Raw genomic sequence first — 21,769 nt, 5'->3', positions numbered from 1 at the left:
GGCTCCCATTCTGCAGAGGCTAGAAAGCTCTAGAATCTTCATTTCCTAGGTTCCCTTGCAGCTAGGGTCTTCACTGTAAATTATGTTGGCCAATCAGATGCACTTATGTGAAACTTGGTTTTCGAACTCAATTCAACAGGGAAAGAGGTGGTGCCTGAGGCATCCATTTTGCTGGAGTTGATTGTAGCAGATTGTAGCAGATATGAAACTGTGAGGCTAACAGTTCTAGCACTGGTTTTGAGATCCAGAGGTGACAGATAAGAAGGTGTGTTTCTGGAGCTGAGAATTCTGGTGGCAACGTCTCATTTCCAGAGCACATTAGGATGGTGTGTTCTGGAAGCTAATAGACAGAAGCATGATTTCCTGACCTTTGTGGAGGTGGCCCCTCTCTTGGTGGGCTGGCTCTGCACTATGGTTCTGAGAGTTATTTCTAGAACCTCCTCCTTCAGCTCCCCACTGATTTACAAGTGTTTGATTCCCTGTAATAAATCCCCTCTGTTTCCTGCAACTGAATGCTGGCTGATAAAACAGATTAAAAGAGAAAAAAGAATTGTAAGATTTTCTCCAGAGATGCTACATTTGATTAGTCATAGTTGATTTTTTAAAAATCTTCTTAAAATAGGAAAGATGGATTTTTTATTTTTTTAAAGTGTTTCTTTTTTTAAATTTTTTTTTATTATTTATTTATGATAGTCACACAGAGAGAGAGAGAGAGAGAGAGAGAGGCAGAGACACAGGCAGAGGGAGAAGCAGGCTCCATGCACCGGGAGCCCGACGTGGGATTTGATCCCGGGTCTCCAGGATCGCGCCCTGGGCCAAAGGCAGGCGCCAAACCGCTGCGCCACCCAGGGATCCCGTTTTTTTTTTTTTTTAAGTCAGCATTATGCCTAATGAAGAAACACTAGAAGCATTCCCCTTAAAATCAACAGCATCAACAGCAAGGGATGCCTGGCTGGCTCAATCAGTAGAGCCTGTGACTCTTGATCCTGGGATTATAAATTCAAGCCCCACGTTGCGTGTGGAGCCTACTCAGAAAAGTAAAATAAATAAATAAATAAAGCTGAAAAGATTGGTAATGTTAAAAAAAATCAATAGCAAGGCAATTATATTTACAATTTATTATTTAGCATAGTTCTGGAGGTTTAACCAATGTGAATAGACAAGAGAAAGACATAGGAAGTATAAACATTGGAAGAGGGGTACATTTATTACTATTTACAGATAACTGTATACCTGGAAAACCCAAGAAACTCAATTATAAATCTATTATAAACTATGAGAACTTATGACATGGAAGGGCACAAAATCAATTGATTTCATCTATACAAACAATAACCAGTTAGCAAATACAATAGTTGTGTATGAGTTATACCTTAGTAAGGAAAGAGAGAAAGAGTGTGATGGAAATAAAGATGCATATTATAGTAGCAAAAAAGAAAATACCTAAAGATAAAATGAAATGTTCAATAAAGACAGTATTTTAAATACTTTTATCTGAAGAAGAGTTGGCTCAGTAGAGAACTCTAGGTAAAAGTAAATTTCCCAGGACACCTGGGTGGCTCAGTGGTTGAGCATCTCCCTTCACCTCAGGTTGTGATCCTGGGGTCCTGGAATCAAATCCCAAATGGGGCTCCCCGCAGGGAGCCTGCTTCTCCCTCTGCCTATGTCTCTGCCTCTCTCTCTGTGTCTCTCATGAATAAACAGAATCTTAAAAAATAAGTAAATTTCCCTCAGAACATTGAAGATATTGTTCTGTTTTCTATTTTATGCAGTACTACTACTGTATTGAGTATAGTACCAATATCAACCTGATTTTTGTCTGCCTGCACCTAATCTGTTTCTTTAGTTCAGAAGTATTTTTTTAAGGATTTTATTTTTAAATAATCTCTACACCCACTGTGGGGCTGGAACTTACAACCCTGAATTCAGGAATCGCAAGCTCCACTGACTGAGCCAGTCAGGAACCCCGAAAGCGCTTTTGAAAAGCAAACACAAAAGCAAATCTTCTAGCTATTGTCAGGGGGAAGGGCTGAAAGCCTGCCAAATCCAGTGACGCACTACTGTTCTCTCCATCACATACCATATGCCTACTTGCTGTGGATCACACAACGCCAAAATTTTAAGCAAACTTAATCTTTAACCAATGCAAATCAAATGCTTTAATGATTTCCTGCTCAAAGAATTTGAGAACCTCACCTTTCTTAACTATAGAAAACTGCATTTCACTTTTTAACCACCAGATGTCACCTGAGAAACAGTAAGCAAGAGTGATTATTTGCAAAAGAAAAATATTCTCATTTTTTGTGCATGAAAATTAAAATATTCTTGTTAGGATATATCATCAATATGGATAGGAAGGTTCAGGCCAGTTGAAACGTGGCAGATAAATAAAAACATTTACATGTATTCAGATTCTCAAATATAGTCGACTGACATTTCACCTCTGAAACAGATTTCAGTTACCCAAATGTTATACTAAATCTAAGAGTTCTTTTTAGTGGAAGTCATTGGATTAGTTTTTAATGCTACCAATTTCCATATGATATAAAAAACCCAACATTCACCTGCTTATACCAGAAGGTAAACCAAAAGAATAGAGACTGAGTAACTTTGAAGTTCATGAACTAATTCTTACCAACAACCCCATTTCCTCTTCTGTAGTCTATTGTTTTCTTCTGCATGTGACTAGACTCCTTCAATGACCTATGAAACCCTGCATTATCTGACCCTGGCCACCTTTCCTGCTTCCCTCTCTTGCCCTCCTGGCTCTTCCGCTGCCTTGGGTTACTCTCAGGTCCACGAATGTGCCAGGATATTAGGCGCTGGGTCTGGAATGAGCCTCCAGCCCTCCCTTTATTTTATTAGTCATGAACCTTCTGGACACAATTTGAATGTCAGCTCTCAAGGAAGCCTTCCTTGGCCACCTTCAGTGCCATTTAGATTTGGATTCCCTCTAATCTGTTCTTCCTTCATAACTGATATTACCATTTGTTATGATCTATTTGTGTGATGATACGATCTAAAGGGGAACCTCCTCCATGGGGCACCCTTACGTCTCTGCCTCATAGGCCACAGTGGAGTTTAATCAACAGCACTTAATCAATATTTGTTGAAAGGAAGAATTATTGAGTACAGATTACAATGTTTGTGTGCCTCCCCCATTAGAGTACAAGCTCCATGAAGGATGATCTTTGCTCTGTCCACTGTTGCAACCCTATGCCTGATAGGGGCCCACTGTTAGAATCAATATTGCTAAATGGATCCATGAATAAATGAATGAGTATATATGGTTGACAAGAACATTGGTCATCTCTGAGGCCAGTCTCAAGTGAAAGAACTTGGAAGTAGAAATTCAGTCTCTTATCACTGTCATTCACGGACTCAAAAACCAACCAAACATGTCACCAAACCCTTTCCTAGGGTGTTCTTCCTTCCTAGGGAAATTACAGGTTTTTTTTTCACCAGGATGGTGCAATGCAGTATGACTTTTTCAGCTGAGTGGAAGGGTAAAACAGTTCTTTGAACCAGAGGAGGGCTCAGAAAGGAGATTTTTCCTGGCACTTCCATGACATTGCACAGGGACTCTAATTGGGACTACTCAGTGAGTTATCCCACAAAATTGTATTTGTTCAGTCAGCAGCTTTTTACTGAATAATCATTAAGTGCCTGTTACGCTGTTTGAAGCTGGGGCTACAAAGCCAAATGAGACATGATGCTGGCCCACAACAGGTTTAACCTCTTGGAGAGAATACAGGCCAATAGACCAATCACTAAAGTCCAGTGTAGCCTACATAAATATGCTGCACAGTGTGCTATAGAAATACACAGCTGAGCATTAATTAGGGTTGTGGTTGGGGGTCTTCAGGAGAGCTTCCTTAAGGAGGAGACCCACCCAAGCTCAGTTTTCAAGGACAAGAAGCATTTCGTTTTAGAGATAAGAGAAGAGGAAGCACAGCTTTTTATTTTTAAGATTTTATTTATTTATTTGACAGAGAGAGAACACAAGGGAGGGAGCAGCAGAGGGAGAAGGAGAAGCAGACTTTCTGCTGAGCAGGGAGCCTGATGCAGGGCCCGATCCCAGGACCCCAGGATCACACCCCGAGCCAAAGGCAGCTGTTCAACTGAGTCACCCAGATGTCCCCAAAGCACAGATTTTTAGAAGACAACTTGAAAAAGATTAGGGCTGTGCTGCCAGAAAAGCATAAAGCTGTTTCAACCAGAAGCTAGGAGACTCCCAGGGACCCTGAGAGACTTGGCAAGCGAACTCCTCCATCCCCACTCTCCTAACCCAATTTCCCAATGAATAATTCTCTAAATGAGAGACAGGAGAAGTCTTCAACATGAGTGACAGCTCTGGAGAATGCTGGTTTATAAATCAGCATGAGCATCTATGACTAGTTTTCTAGGGAAAATAATTGAAGCTGGTCATGGGGACCACGTTGCACCTGCAATAAGCCGCTCTTGTAGCGTGGGCTTTCTGAGAAACCAGAGCCCAAGGGAAAGCTCATGAGCTGCCCCATTGTAGGGAGATGCAGTCCCAGGGAAGTTAGAGTCAAAAAGGAATGGGTCAGGGGTAAATGTGAGAGGCTGGAGTCAGCCTGTGATCGGTTGCAAGAGGTTAATGCTCCTGGGATGTGTTCAGCAAGACCAAAGAAACTACTTCATCTCAAGACAGACCCTCAAGAGAGAGGAAGGGAAAGAAATTTCTCTGCCAGCTCTTTCCCATTCCTTGTGTCCCATGGGTTGAGAGTCTGCCCCATGGATCACTAACTCTCATGGAAAGGCATCCTCAGCATCTCCAGGCACATAGGGGAAGCTGGAGTTATACTACTTTGCCACAGTGAGCATTTGTCATGTTTTTTGGCCACCTATTGCTTTTCAGCCTATTTTATATTCAGAGAATGTCCTAATTTTGGAGAGTTTGCTCCCCAAAGAAATCAGAAACTCTCCTGACATCTTAGATATGAGGACAGAGGGTCCAGGTTCTGCCAATCAGACCCACCTCATGGAGACCTCCATGCAGAAGCAAGTAATTTATTACAATATTACCTGTAATACAATTCTTTTTCTGCTTAAACTAGCTAGAGTGGGTTTTGTTCCTGAAATTGAGAACCTTGAAAGATTCATGCAAACTAAAAATAAATTTGAGGTTGTCTTCAAGTTACAACATACCTCTCTCATCCTAGATCTGCTCATTTGTGGAGAGCAGATCTCATTAATTTCCATTCCACATCCTCTAATCATAGAATTCTGTGGTCTTAGAGGCAGAAGGATCCTTTTAGAGACTATTGTATTTCATCACTCACTTTTGGCTTTGAACAAATTTTCATGCCATCCCCTCTTAAGAGAACCAAATTTCTCCTGAAATAGACAAACAAGGTAATTTATTTCGGCTAAATCATGTTTGTGCTAGTCATTCAATGCATAGGGCTGAAAGGGCACTCTTGGGAAATTTTATTTGTATAAGAGACAGGTGAAGGACCTGCAGGCCATAATCTAATTTATTCAGGCACTTCTGGTGGAAAAAAAAGTGACCTATAAATCTGTAATTTTTCTGCAATATCTAGCAAAATCAGGTCACTATTTCCAGCCCTAACGTTGTTCCTTGGTCTTTTAGCATTGAGCTATGTCACAAATTTCTTTTTGATAAGGTTGATTAGTAAGTTGTGGAGAAAGCAAAATTGTAAGGCAAAACCCACAGGAATCTTTCTAAAGCATACCTCCTTTAAGTCACCACTTATGTCGCAGCTGTATTATTCTAGGATCACAAATTATTAAAAATGTCGTGGTGATGTTTCCCCCTTCTAGCCTATTAAGAAGGATCTGGTGAAATTTACTTTTGGTTTACTTCCCTTCTAGCCCATTAAAAATGTTATGGTGAAGTTAACTTCCCTGTTGAGTGGAAGGTTATCATGGCCAATGGCCACCAGCCATCTTTGATTTAGAACTGTTTATTCCCCAGAGATGGCTGAGTGAGCGAGTGTGGGTTTTAGGCTGGCGTGTGTATCAAAATCACCAAAGGACATTATCACCACTCTCTCTCTTCCCCCTGATTCTTCTATGCTACCCCTTAGTTTAGGATGGCAAAGAAACAGAGTACTCTACTGTGTTTAGGTCAGGCTATTCAGAAACTTTTCTTTTGAGAAAGAGAGTATGTGCATAAGTGGAGGTGGTGAGGAGGAGGTAGGGACAGAGGGGGAGGGAGAGGAAAAAGGAAAGAATCTCATGTAGACTCCCTGCTGAGCACAAAGCCTGCTGCGGAGCTCGATCTCAGGACCCTGAGATCATGAACTGAGCTGAAATCAAGAGTCCCATACTCAACTGATTGAGTCACCCAGATGCCCCTATTCAGAGACATTTTAATGCATCAGCTGGCAAGATGGCCCTATGCTGGAGAACTCTGCCCCAAACAGAACACATAGACATATTTTAAAAATAAATAAAAACAAATAAATAAACTAAACTGGTCATAGGAGGGGATACCAGTGAATCATTATTGCAAAAGTATGTTTAATACATTAATAAAGAGGGGCACCTGGGTGGCTCAGCAGTTGAACATCTGCCTTTGGCTTAGGTTGTGATCCCAGGGTCCTGGGATCGAGTTCCACATTGGGCTCCCTGCAGGGAGCCTGCTTCTCCCTCTACCTATGTCTCTGCCTCTCTCTGTGTCTCGAATGAATGAATGAATGAATGAATGAATAAATAAATAAATAAATAAAATCTTATAAAGAGGTGCTTCTCTAAAGGAAACCATTCTGTGATCACAGTTCTGGGAATATTCTGCTCCTCCATTCCTTTGTCTGTAGCCCCTTGAACAGGTTCAAGGCTACTTGTACTTGCCCTGGGGTGTGTGGTGTGTAGCCCCCAGCTAAGAATCCCTTTCAGGAAGAGTGGCTGTTCTTTAATGAGGTGGATCATATTCTCAGTGTGTTGGGCCGAAACCAGATGGAACAGAATTAGGAAAAACAGAGGGTAGGTCCTGTCATATTTGCCATCCCTTTCCCCTTAGTTTCAAATGACAATGACTAAGCTACTTTCATTGGATTCTAATTCTTAATTTGAGACACCATTCTCATAGGCAGTGGATCAGTATTTTGGCCAGCTTGCATGTGGGTGAGCTGGTTCTCACCAGTGGAAGGTAAGTGGAAGTCATGTGTGTATTATCTGAACCAAAGCGGTTAAAGAGCTAGTGTACCTTCCCCACTCTTTCTCTGTCTTCTGGCTGGATGCTGACAAACAGGCTGATCTCAAAGGGAGGCAGGGTGTCCAAACGGAGGCCTGGTCTCGGAATGGTTCTGTTGGAACAGAGCTCTCTCCTCCCTTCCTCACTCCTGCCTCACACTTGAGACTTCACATAAGCAAGAAATAAACTTCCATTATGTTAAATCATGGATATTTTAGGGTGCATCTGTTTTATCAGCTAGCATTTGTTAACTCAGAGATATCTGCCTTAGAAAAACCCTTTTGCTGAGAAACATACATGAGTATCAGGGCACTGTTCAGGGGCTCCCCTCGACTGGTGACATGGGTGCGGTGCTGCCTGACTCATGAATTGAATGATAAAGCCAATTAGATCTTCAAATTAAAACAAATAGTTGTCAGGAACACCTGGATGGCTCAGCAGTTGAGCATCTTTCTTTGGCTCAGGTCATGATCCTGGGGTCCTAGGACTGAGTTCTGGATCTGGCTCCTCGCAGGGAGCCTGCTTCTCCCTCTGCCTATGTCTTTGCGTCTCTCTCTCTCTCTCTCTCTCTCTCTCTCTCTCTCTCTCATTCTCTCTGTGTTCTCATGAATAAAGAAAAAAATATATAAAAAAACACAACAAAATAAAAACAAATAGTGGTCAGCACCAGGAAAGAAAGGAAAGGCAAGTGAAGTGGGCAAATAGCTTTAGCTATAAATATAATTATTATTCATTTTTTAACAAGATTTATTTAATGAGGGGGAGGTAGGGGCAAAGGGAGAGAGAAAGAATCTCCTGCAGACTCCCTGCTCAGTGAAGAGCCCTATGAGGGGCTTGATTGCAGGACCCTGAGACCATAACCTGAGCCAAAGGCCCACGCTTAACCAATTGAGCCACCCAGGTGGCCCATCAGATTCAAGTTTGATGAAACATTTCTCAACTGAGAGAGAGGCTCCAGGAAAGTGATTGAGTTCTTATGGACCCTAGAGTCAGGTCTAAAATCGCTGACCTACTAGCTGTGGCAACTGTGGGCAAATTACTTAACTCTGTTTCCCTGTCAGGTTTATTTTATTTATGTATTAATTTTTTTTTATTGGGGTGCCTGGGTGATTCAGTGCATTAAGTGTCTGCCTCTTGGTTTCAGCTTAGGTCATGACCTCAGGATCATGAGACCAAACCCCATGACTGGCTTTGTGCTCAGCATGGAATCTGCTTGAGGATTCTCTGTCTCCCTCTCCTTCTGCCCCTCCCCCTACTTGTGCACATGTACTCTCTCTCAAATAAGTAAATAAATCTTAAAAAAATTTTTTTTATCAACATACAATATCCTATTCATTTCAGGTGTTCATCATGGTGTTCATGGTGATTCAATATTTTCATGCATTACAAAGTGATCCCTATGACAAGTGTCATCACCATCTGTCATCTTATGAAGTTATTGCAATATTATTGACCATATTCCCTAGGTTGTACTTTTCTCTTTTTTAAAAAAAAGATTTTATTTATTTATTCATGATAGACACACAGAGAGAGGCAGAGACACAGGCAGAGGGAGAAGCAGGCTCCATGCAGGGAGCCTGATGTGGGATTTGATCACAGGACTCCAGGATCACGCCCTGGGCCAAAGGCAGCCACTAAATCACTGAACCACCCAGGGATCCCATTCTTAGGTTGTACTTTTCATCCCCATGGCTTGATTATTTTATTCCTGGAAAGTCTGAACCTCTTAATCCCCTTTGCTTATTTTGCCTACTCCTGAAGCCCTCTCCATCTGGTAACACCGGTTTGTTTCCCGTGTCTATGGTTTAAGTGTGGTCATGGGTGCAAAGCCCGTGGCAAGGTGTTGAGGTCCCTGCAACTGGCATAGACTGAGCAATCTACAAACAAGGCCTTGAGCTTTCCCATACATGTGAGTTCTCCTCCAGAGTGTGCTCTCTGTGGACAGCAACAAAATGTGCCGCTCCTTGAAACACTAATCTTTCTAATCCACCAAATACATAAAAAGCTATTTTATTTGATAAACTCCATTTAGAAAATACTTTTTGTTACATGATGAGAACAAATGTCCTGTATCTAATTTTATTCCATAAAATCTAAGCCCAATCCTTTCACTGCAATAAAAATGTAATCCTCAGGGATCCCTGGGTGGCGCAGTGGTTTAGCGCCTGCCTTTGGCCCAGGGTGCGATCCTGGAGACCCGGGATCGAGTCCCACATCGGGCTCCCGGTGCACCGAGCCTGCTTCTCCCTCTGCCTATGTCTCTGCCTCTCTCTGTGTGTGTGACTATCATAAAAAAAAAAAAAAAAGTAATCCTCAAAAAAAAAATGTAATCCTCCTGGAAGACACACTTCTCTTTGGCACCACTTTTTCCCCCCCCCTTTGGCACCACTTTGAAACTCTAACTCAAATCTGCATCTATGTGGAATTCAGAATTCTCGTGAGAATTAATATTCATTAATATTCCCTAGGTCTGTCCAGATAGATGTTAAATAATTTACCTGATGAATATTAAAGATTAGTCAAAACTATAACTCAGATATTTTGTTTGACATTCAGAACTTCCATTTTAAAATCTGGAATTAAATTTTTTTGCCTATCTGATATTTGTCTGTCTCACTTCACTAGTAGGTAAGTTCTGTGAGAGCCTAGACTTTCACCTGGTATATAAACAGTAGTTAGTAAGTTGTTGTTGAATGAATGAATGAATGAAGCAGAAGGTTTTTACTGCACAACTAAAAAAATAATGTCTGAGCCAGAAATGAAGGTCTGGGGACACCTGGGTGGCTCAGTGGTTGAGTGTCTGCCTTTGGCTCAGGGTATGATCCCAGAGTCCTGGGATAGAGTCATACATCGGGCTCCCTGCATGGAACCTGCTTCTCCCTCTGCCTGTATCTCTGCCTCTCTCTCTGGGTGTCTCTCATGAATAAATAAGTAAAATCTTTTTAAAAAAATAGAAATGAAAGTTTGGGCTTAGGAGCTTCTTCAAAATGCATTTTTTTCCCTCTAAATTCAATGAATTCTCTGAAATTCTCCCCTTCCTTTAATTTCTAAAGTTCATCTAGAGCTTTCCACGTGTATGGAACTGTACATTTTATGTTGTATATTAATTTAAATACATTTTCAATATGACACCCATGCGCTATTAACCAATGCACTGGAACATGCTTGGTCCTCAGAGTGGATCCTGAAAGATCTGATGCCTGTTTTCATGGCAGTCCTAGCTACCCTAGTGTACATAATTTACGAGGCTGTTTAGATCTCTCAAGACTCTTGATTTCGGGGTTATGAGCTCAAGCCCCATGTTGTGTGTAGAGATTACTTAAATAAATAAAACTTAAAAAAAAATAGAACTCTGTTAGAAGGCTTTCCAAGGGCCAATGACAGACATCATTTCTTGCCTATGATAAGCCTACTTTTACTTTTTGTGAAAATACTGAAGAACTACTCTCAGGTACAAGATTATTTTCCTTAATGGTCTTTTTATTTTTTAGTTATTTATTTTTTCCTTAATGGTCTTTTTATATGTTAATAACTTGACTTTTTTTTTTTTTCAAAAATACAGGAAATTGAGCCGTAAACAAAAAATTCAAAGAATGTTCTCTTCTGAAGGAGGGAGTTGACTTTTTGACCCTGATCCCAGAAACACTGAAGGGAAACATGACCTGTAGGCATTTAAGAGATTCAGGGCATTTGCATCTGTCTGCTGATTTTACAGGCAGTCTGATTAAGATTAATGAAGAAGAGTAGAATTGCTGTTTAAAACGCATTTCTGCAGACTTGCCGAGTACGTTGCCTAAATGGCAGGAGAGAGGATGCATGTATCAGAAGAAGGCATTTCGAAAGCGCATTCCAAATAGTTCTGTTGGACACAGTCTTCTGTCCCTTGACTACACTCCAACTACATCCTGCTCCTTAACCTAAATGAATGTTCCCTGAAGAATTCTTATCTTCTATCTCGGCCAGTTTTTTTTTTTTTTAAGTTGTGGGGTTAAAAACCTTGCCAATTCATTCATTCATTGAGCAACTATTTATCAAGTATCGATTTTGTAAGAGAAATTCCAGGCTTTTCCAGAATTCATGTGCTGGTGCAGGAAGACAGACAATCATCAAGTCAGCAAGCAAATAAACAAGATCATTTCAGCTGGTGATGAGGGTGATGAGAATGAAATCATATGGGAAGAAGTGCTGGAAAATGTGAGTGGATGATCTCCAGAGACAGTTGGCTGGGGGGAGTGCCAGTGAAGCTGAGACCTAAACCATGAGCAGAAACTAGGGAGAAGAGAGAGCAAGCATGCATGATGGCTAGCAAACAAAGAAGGCCTTTGGGTCAGCCCAGGTGAACAAGGGGGAGAGAGGCACAGCAGGTTGAGGTCAGAGAAGGGGACAGAGCAGCATCATGAAATTCGGATTGTACACTAAAATGAGAAGTAAGTGTGTGACTTTAGGTAAGGAAGGGATACAATCTGACCTGTTCTTTCACAGGTCACTCTGCATGCTGCGGGGAGAGTAGATCTATTTTAGCCTTGTGAATGCGGCTGATACAAACTCACCCAGGGCCAGTAACAGGATTCCTATTTTTATTTTCTATCTGTTGCAAATCCAGATTAGTTCCCAATCCCTCCCCTTTATTCTTCCTGAGTTTTAGACCCGTCCTCCGGAAACACCAGGCCCTTTTAGGTAATGATGCTTTCCCTCCCCGGAGAACCTGACCGTGGTGTGACCTAGCACAGGGGGGAAAAGCAGTCCACTGTCTCATAGTCACTTAGCAAAAGTATTGGTTGGTGTGACCTGGAAAAGTCATGCTGCAACTATGCTCCAAAGCAAGATTTTTTTTGACCAAACTTCCCCCCCTCCCATGATTAACTACAGTGACTCTGCAGTTTTTTCTGTAAGGAGAAACCTGTTCTACCAGGATGCTGCCCTTATTGCTCAGGCCTAAGACACGGCCAACTGTGTGGGTTTTCTAAGTGAATTATAATTGAAACACACATTGCTTGAAGCACACACTGTGCTGGGCCCTCAGTGGGTGGGGGAGTCTGTTCTCCAAGCCTTCAGCATGGATTTTAACAGCAACAGAGACAAGAGCCAACGTTTACTGAACACTTAACTTCTGCCACATATTTAACTAAATCAGGTGTTGGCAAACTTCTTCTGGAAAGGACCAGATAGCAAATGTTTTGGGCTCTCTGGGCCATGATCTGTCACAGCTACTCAATTTTGCTTTAGTGTGAGAAAGCAGCCACAGATAACAGGTAAGGAATGAGCGTGGGTCTGTTCCAATAAAACTTAATCCCCCAAAACAGGCAGCGGGCTGGATAGGGGCCCACGAGACAGAGCTTGATGACTCCTAAGTGACTTATAAGCATGAAGTTATTTGATATTCAAAGCACCTCAGTTGTTACTACTGCCCTTAATTTACAGATGAGGAGCTTGTGGCACGGAGAGGTTATGTAACAGGCCTGGATGGCACAGCTCACACCTTGTGGAGCTGAGATTCACACCCATGTAGCATGGCTCCAGAAGCTGACTGCCAAGTCACTGTGAATGTGGCTGGGCGAGGACGAGCCCCAGGCTCAGTCACCTATAGGCTTCATTTGCAGATTAATGAGTTACGTGATTTCTTTATCTATAAGATGCCTACCTCACAGGATAATAAGGAGAATAAAGTGTTGGGAAATACAGTGAACCATATAGTACAATGATTACGTCAGCACAGTGCTTTGGAAGAGTTGTCAAGTCACTCCACATTTTTGTGTCCTTTTGGCATAATATGTGAGGGATACCCAGGGATGGTCTCTGAGTTATTGGGGATACTTATATCTGGCTATGTGTGATCATCTTGGCAGTTCATAATGGTAGTATTAGCAGCCTAGGATTTTTCTGCTTCTGTTCTTTCCTCTACATACTCCATACAGTTATCACAAGGATAAAATAGAAGGGAGATAAATACAGAGAACTATGGAGAATAAGGAATTTTAATGGAAATTCTGCAGTATATAGCATACAGGGAGAAACTTCTGTTTCATTTTCTTTCTCTGAAAATATGGACAAGTGCGCATGTTCTTTAACAGCTATGCTGGCAGTACTCTTGAATGTTTAAGAGATTAATAAAAATACTTGGAAGTTCAAATCTAGTTTTTGATTTGGAGATCAAAGTTTTTATGATCAAATCGACTCTACCTGTGTTCATAAGCTAAGTCAAAGAGAAAGTGTGCTGGGTTACATTTTTGATCTCCAAAGATCACTTTCTTTTTCTTTTTATAAAGATTTTATTTATTTATTTTTTAGAGAGAGAGAGAAAGACAGCATGCACAAGCAGGGGAGGGACAGAGGGAGAGAGAGAGAAAGAATCTCAAGCAGACTCCATGCTGAGCATGGAACCAGACATGGGGCTCCATCTCATGACCCTGAGATAGTGACCTGCGCGAAACCAAGAGTCAGATGCTCAACTCACTGAGCCACCCTAGTGCCTCCAAAGTCCCTGTTGTGTGTATCATTTGTAATATCACACGGCTCCCTTTTTAGATATATCTATTGAAAAAAATAGCATCTGCAATAGACATTTATTTGGACAGAACTATCTTTCTTTTTTATATTTTTGTTTTAAATTTTTCTTTCTGAGGGGGTCACAGGGAGCTGACTTCGGTGGAGGCAGCACAATGACCATGATCCGGGCCTTCATATGCAATGACCTGTTCCGGTTCAACAACATTAACTTGGATCCACTTACAGAAACTTATGGGATTCCTTTTTACTTACAGTACCTCGCCCACTGGCCAGAGTACTTCATTGTTGTGGAGGCACCTGGTGGAGAGGTAATGGGTTATATCATGGGTAAAGTGGAAGGCTTAGTAGCTAGGGAAGAATGGCATGGGCACATCACAGCTCTCTCTGTCGCCTCAGAATTTCGACGCCTTGTTTTGGCTGCTAAACTTATGGAGTTATTAGAGGAGATTTCAGAAAGCAAGGGTGGATTTTTTGTTGATCTCTTTGTAAGAGTATCTAACCAACTTGCAGTGAACATGTACAAGCAATTGGGCTACAGCGTATATACGGGACAATCATAGAGTACTACTCAGCCAGCAATGGGGAGCCTGATGAGGACGCCTATGATATGAGGAAAGCACTTTCCAGAGACACTGAGAAGAAATCCATCATACCTTTACCTCATCCTGTGAGGCGTGAAGACATTGAATAACCATGAGCAGTGGTTCTTAGGCTGATGCTCCAGATATCTTATGGACAGTATTATTTTCATTGGATGATCTTGGGGCTGTATTAGGAAAAAAGTAATTATTTAGGTCTTACAGACTTCAAGAAAATACAGGTTATAAACTTGAGTCTCATTGTTTCCAGTTAGCAATTTCATACCTACTAAAGCCTTTCACTGTAATAAAATTCAATCAAAAAGACAGCTAGGTCAGATGGAAACATTCCACTATTTTGATTTGTAATACTCACTATATGCTAGGAAAAAAAACTTGCTCCAGTCTCCTAAATTCTGTGCCTGAGAACCACTGCTGCATATATATTTTTTATTTTCTATCAAACTGTTAATTGAAGCTTTAAAAGCCTATGTGAAATGTATAAATCTAAGATGTATGATAAAATGCACTGTTGACTCTCTGAAAAGAATTTATTTTCTTTTTGAAAGAACTACAGATTTACAAGAAGTTGCAGAATATCTATACAGGGAGGTCCCATGTACCCTTTCACCTGGTTTGCTCCAACTGTATCACCTTGCAAAACTAGAGTTCAACAATCAAAACCAAGATATTGATGTTGGTAGAGGACACAGAACGTATTCTGGTGTCACAGTGTTACATGCTGTTATTTGTGTGTGTGTGTGTGTGTGTGTGTGTGTGTGCACACGCACGTGTGTGTGTATGCAGCTCTATGTCATTTTATCACAAGTGTAGACCATCACAATCAGAATACAGAACTGCTTTATCAACACAAGCTTCCCTTGTACTACCTTTTTATAGCAACCACCTCTCTCCTTCACATCTAGCAATCAGTGATTTGTTTTCCATCTCTGTAATTTTGTTACTTCAAGAATGCTACATAAAGAAAGTCAGATGGCATATAACCTTTTGAGGGTGGCTTTTTCCTTCACAAAATTCCTGATGCATGTAGCTGGAATACATCCTTTTTATTGCTGAGGAGTGATCTATAGTAGGGACGTAACACAGTTTGTTCAATCATTCACCACTGAAGGACATCTGGTTATTTCCAGTTTGGAGATATCATGAACAAGCTATGATGAGTATGCCTGGGCAAGTTTCTGTGTAAACATAAATTTTCATTTTTCTGGAATAAATACCCACAAATACAACTGCTAGATAATACAAACTGCATGTTTAGTTTTCAGGAAACTGACCCACTGTATTCCGAAGTGACGGTACTATTTCATTTTTATTTATCTTTAAGTATATGTTAAATAGGGACTCCTCGGGGTGCAGTTGGTTAAGCATCCACTTTTGGTTTCAGCTCAGGTTGTGAACTCAGGGTCGTGAGATCAAGCCCTGAATTGGTATCTGAGCTCAGGGTGGAGTCTTCTTAGGTTTCTCTCTCCCTCTCCCTTTGCCCCTCCCCCCTCAAATAAATAAATCTTAAAAAAATAAAGTATACGTTAAGCAAGAAAACTTCTTTGTGAATTCAACATCAACTGTGATATCTATTATGTATATTTTAGATATGTGATATCTATAATGTATAGTATCTATATCACATATAGATTAATGTAATAAATATTTATATTTATGTAATTATGTATAATTTATGTATGCATAATTCATTTCATATCAGATCTATTTTTAACTCAAAATTCACCCAGTGGTGGAGAAGAATATAATCCTCTTTGTCTCCCTACAGTTGAATACACTTTATGTAGTGACTCTTTACTGATATCATCTTATAAAAACCATAGTCTCCACTGCATTCAAAATTCTCCTCTTTTTGCAAGTGTAGAATATAAAGCAAAGTGAAACCAAAAATATTTTCCAATATCCTATAGTTTAAGAGCGGGAAAAACAAGCTCTTGCTGGGTTGACTCAAAAGGTACATTTAGAAAACCACGGGGCACCTGGGTGGCTCAGTGGTGGAGCATTTGCCTTTGGCTCAGGGCATGATCCCAGGGTCCTGGGATGGAGTCCTTCATCGGGCTCCCCACTCAGCAGGGAGCCTGCTTCTCCCTCTGCCTATGTCTGTGCCTCTCTTTCTTTGTGTCTCTCATGAATAAACAAAATCTTAGAAAACATAAAAACCCACAAAACCCTTGATTTTTATCGTTTCTTTTCCTTTACCTCATGTAGGTAAACCAAAAGATCAAATTGCAGAAACTTCTTTTTCTAAAAAAAAAAAAAAAAAAAAATCAAAAAGTGCTTAGGAGTGAAGGTGGCATTTTCCATAAAAGAGGAAACAGAAACAAGGGCAAGTGGAACCACAGGATCTCAGGGGCTGCAGGAGAAAGGGGAACGGGTGAGCTCAGCTGCACTACATATAAGTCAATGAGCAGTATCTGCTGAGACCTCACTGTGTGCCGGGGGCTGTGGGGAGATGGGAGAAGGCAGGATATAGGCCGAGAAGCATAATTCTATCCAAGCATTTCTTTTCCAGCTGGGCGACACGTGGTTCTCGCATAAAGAGACCTGAGACAGTAGGTGCTTAGTAACAATAGCGTGCATGTGCATTGACTTTGGGCCAAACGCTAGCCAGAGAGCTTTCCACATATTATTTGTTCAACTGTTGCAGCAGCCCTGTGAAGTCACTGTCATCATTCCCATTTTACAGATGAGGACATCAAAGCTTGGCGAGTTAGCTAAAATAGAACACGTCATCAGGGGATCCCTGGGTGGCGCAGTGGTTTGGCGCCTGCCTTTGGCCCAGGGCGCGATCCTGGAGACCCGGGATCGAATCCCACATCCGGCTCCCGGTGCATGGAGCCTGCTTCTCCTCTGCCTGTGTCTCTGCCTCTCTCTCTCTCTCTGTGACTATCATAAATAAAAAATAAAAAATAAAAAAATAAAAAAAAAGAACACGTCATCAGCAACAGTCTGCGTTTCCATAGTCACTGAAAAGGTCTCTCATCTGTATTAGCTTTCCTGCCCCAAGGGACAGAATGCACAGGTCCCCTCCCTACAAAAGTGCAGCCTGAGCTGGGAGGTGATTGTAGGCCACCATCTCCATTGGCCCAATGTGACTTTTGGCCAAGGTCTTCTTTGACCAAGACTTATTTTGTACTAGCGCTGCATACTGAACCCACCTGAACTCCAAGAAGCAGGAAGCAGAGCCCTATTCCATTCCAAAGAACATGCTTGCCTTCACTAGGTTTTCCATCTTTATTTTGGACACAGAACTCCCTTTTTCAACATTTCACACTGAAAAAAAAGAAAAAAGGACAAATAAGGAATTGTAGAGGTAGAGGAGGGGGCAGCCGGGTGGCTCTGGTCATGATCTCAGGGTCCTGGGATTGAGCCCCAAGTCCAGCTCCCTGCTCAGCGGGAAGTCTGCTTCTCCCTCTCCCTCTGCTATTCCCCCTGCTCCGGCTTGCTCTCTGTCTCTCTGTCAAATAAATAAATAACATTTTTTAAAAAGAAGGTAGAGGAAGGGTGAAGGTCCTGCTTGTTCTCACTGCTTTCCTTCCCTGGAGGCGGTGGAGAGGTTCATTTCTGAGCAGTTACTGCTCAAAGCCCGGCTGACTCCTACCTCTTCACTGAACCTAAGAGGCACAGAAGTATGATCCTGCTTTGGCCACAACCAGATGAAAGTCATGGTGAGAAGCTGGAAGTGGCACCCAGGTGTGCAGATGAAGGAGGTACTGCTCACCAACTTGGAAGGTTCTGAAGGCCACCTGGCCCCCTGCACCTGCTCCACACCTGCATGTCAACCCCGTCTCCATAATTAAAGTACGTATTTTTTTTAAATTTTTATTTATTTATGATAGTCACACAGAGAGAGAGAGAGAGATAGAGAGAGAGAGGCAGAGACATAGGCAGAGGGAGAAGCAGGCTCCATGCACCAGGAGCCCGATGTGGGATTCGATCCCGGGTCTCCAGGATCGCGCCCTGGGCCAAAGGCAGGCGCTAAACTGCTGCACCACCAGGGATCCCAAAGCACGTATTTTTTTAAGATTTTATTTATTTATTCATGAGAGAGAGAGAGAGAGGCAGAGACATAGGCAGAGGCAGAAGCAGGCTCCACGCAGGGAACCCGATGTGGGACTCGATCCCGCGTTTCCAGGATCACGACCTGAGCTGAAGGCAGACGCTTAACTACTGAGCCACGCAAGCATCCCTAAAGTGCATATGTTAACAAGCAGATATTTTCCAAGCAATAAAAGAAAGGTGTTATGCTATATGCTGGCTAATGTCAGCCATTTGCACCTAAATCTTTTTTAAAAATATTTATTTATTTATTTATTTATTTATTTATTTATTTATTTATTTATTTATTTATTTATGAGAGAGAGAGAGAGGCAGAGACACAGGAGGAGGGAGAAGCAGGCTCCTAAATCTAATAAAGAATCTGAAAGTTCTGAAGCACTGGGAGAAAGAAGAAAACACAGAAAGAAGGAAAAAGATTACCCAGGTTGGGAAGCCAGGGGACTGAACAAACAAACAAACAAAATCCCCCAAAACAAAAAAACCCTCTCTGCTTCAGAACATTGCTGAGACCCAACCTTGAGGGTGGGGTTTGTGGCCAGAAACTTTCCTGCTGATTTGAGCGGGTGAAAATTTGGCAGAGCAAAGGCAGCTCAAGGTATAATACCTGCAGGCCAAGCATTTGCTTGGTCTCTTGTACAGGACTTTAAATAGAAAACAGAAAGTCTATGTCCAGATTTGAGAGTTTTGTATGGAACATGAGGTCATTTAGGTCCTCTTTAAAAGAAGCAAATCCTTTAAAGAAAATTTTATTGCTTCCAAAATCATTCTTTATTCTCTGGACGCTTTCTTTCTTTGGCACCATGGGGTTTTCTTTTGGTTTTTTAGATTAAAAGAATATGATAAATGTACTCAATGTGTAAAAAACCAAACCAAAACAAAACAACAGGCTCAAAGTTCAGCTTTTTCAAGAGATAGAACTTTTACCCTTGCATTTCTGATGTGAGTCTTTGATGCTCTGCCAGGATTTGATTTCAAACCATTAATCCATTAGGGTGACATAAAAATCTCTGTCCTCTGCTCCATGACCCACAGCTAGAGGCATTCAACAGAAAAACTAACATTACAGATGATGTTTCACAGAGCCCACGGATCAGAGATTTCCAAAAAGGCAAATTTCCTAGAGAGTTTCTATGTAAAGATTCTGAGCACATCTTTCCCTTTTGACTATTCTGAACCACCTGTCTTCCATTTGGTGGAGCCGAGAGAGCAAGATGTCAGACCGAGCACATATGCCCACATCTCCAAGTCCTTTCAAATAACTGGAAATATATTTTAAAAATAAGTAATACAGTAATGCTTAGAAAGCAAGAAGGGAATATAAGGGAAGGGAGAGGAAGTGTGTGGGAAATATCAGAAAGGGAGACAGAACATAAAGACTTCTAACTCTGGGAAACGAACTAGGGGTGGTGGAAGGGGAGGAGGGCGGGGGGTGGGGGTGAATGGGTGACGGGCACTGAGGGGGACACTTGACGGGATGAGCACTGGGTGTTATTCTGTATGTTGGTAAATTGAACACCAATAAATAATAAATTTATTTAAAAAAAAAAGAAAACAAGAGTTGCCATTATGTGGAAGAAATGTTGAAAAAAATTGCCTGGAAGGCAGGAAGAAGACAGGACTGGATTGAGAGGGACCTTGCTGCAGAGGGTTGCTGTGGGGCTGGGAGCTGTTCTGGCACGTGTTCTCAGCTCCGATGTGCTGGATACCAGATGTGAAGACAGGCCACACACGCTACCGGGAGCACGCCTCAGCACAGGCTTCACCAGCAGCTGTGTGGCCAAAGGGATCAACACTTTGTGCATGATTGTCAATCAGGAAATTCCAATTCTAGATATTGTCCCTAGAAACATACATCTATACGTATACCAAGGTTACGAACACTATGGCCCTTAGAGTGATTGGCTTATGATAGAATTGTGTGATATATTCATAACTGTGGGAGGAAAAACCCTGTACTGACAGTAAATATCATGTACTAGCATGGAGCACCCATTATAATGTGTTGAGTTTTTAAAAAGCTTTAAAAAAGCAGTAGAGCTGGGGTGCCTGGGTGGCTCAGTCAGTTAAGTATTCGACTCTTGAATTTGGATCAGGTCATGGGTCGTGAAATTGAGGCCTGCATTGGGCCCCCTGCTCAGTGGGGAGTCTGCTTCTCCTTCTTCCTCTGCCCTTCCTCCTGCTTGCACACATGCTCTCTCCCTCTCTCAAATAAATAAATAAAAACTTTTAAAAAAAGTAATGGAATCACCCATAGAATCTGATGCCACTTATTTAAAAAACATCAATGGCTAGTTTTCTAAATGTAGACTTGTAAATATGTATGTATCTATATAAACGGACATAGAATTGTCTGGAAGGACGTATATAAAACTGAAAGTCTATTAGTCATGATTACCTTCTTCTACATACTTCTATAGAGTTTGAACTTTTTATTTTTTTAAAGATTTTATTTATTTATTCATGAGAGACACACAGAGAGAGGCAGAGACACAGGCAGAGGGAGAAGCAGGCTCCATGCAGGGAGCCTAATGTCAGACTTGATCCTGGGACCCCAGGGATCATGACCTGAGCTAAAGGCAGACGCTCAACCACTGAGCCACCCAGATGCCCCTAGAATTTGAATTTTTTTTAAAGATTTATTTATTCATGATAGACATAGAGAGAGAGAGAGAGAGGCAGAGACACAGGAGGAGGGAGAAGCAGGCTCCATGCCAGGAGCCCGACGCGGGACTCGATCCCGGGACTCCAGGATCGCACCCTGGGCCAAAGGCAGGCGCTAAACCGCTGAGCCACCCAGGGATCCCCCTAGAATTTGAATTCTTAAAAGATTAGAATATATTCATGTATTGTGAAAAAAATTTTTAATTAAAATTTTTAATAGCATGAGTTTCTTCAGAGAGTTAAAAAACAGAACTATCCTAAGATCTGGTAATTGCACTATGGGGTATTTACCCCCAAAATACAAAACACTAATTCAAAGGGATACATGCACCCCTATGTTTATTGCAACATTATCTACAATAGCCAAATTATGGAAGCAGCCCATGTGTCCATCAACTGATGAATGGATAAAGAAGATGTGGTATAAATATATACAATGGAATATTGCTCAGCCATTAAAAAAATGAAAACTCACCATTCGCAATGTTGTAGATAGAGCTAGAGAATATAATGCTAAATTAAATAAGTCAGAAATACAAATACCATATGACTTCACTCATATGTGACTTTTGAAAAACAAAAACAGATAAGCAAAGGGGGGGGGGGAAGAGAGGCAAACCAAGAAACAGACTCTTAACTATAGAGACCTGATGGTCACGAGAGGGGAGGGGGTGGGGGGGGTGGCTGAAACAGGTGGTGGGACTTAGGGAAGGCACTTGTCCTGATGAGCACTGGGGGGTGTATGGAAGTGTTGAATCAC

At 41.6% G+C, this 21,769-nt stretch overlaps 1 pseudogene; it reads left to right on the top strand.

Annotated features, from left to right (window-relative positions):
• The first annotated feature begins 13,842 nt into the window (after positions 1–13,842).
• Positions 13,843–14,424, top strand: LOC129495160 (N-alpha-acetyltransferase 20-like; annotated as a pseudogene).
• The last annotated feature ends 7,345 nt before the right edge of the window (positions 14,425–21,769 follow it).

The sequence above is a fragment of the Nyctereutes procyonoides genome, unplaced genomic scaffold (genome assembly GCF_905146905.1).
Source record: "Nyctereutes procyonoides isolate TBG_1078 unplaced genomic scaffold, NYPRO_anot_genome, whole genome shotgun sequence".
Classification (NCBI taxonomy): Eukaryota; Metazoa; Chordata; class Mammalia; order Carnivora; family Canidae; genus Nyctereutes; species Nyctereutes procyonoides.
The sequence above is the reverse complement of the archived record's forward strand: the minus strand, read 5'-3'. Positions and strand labels throughout refer to the sequence as shown.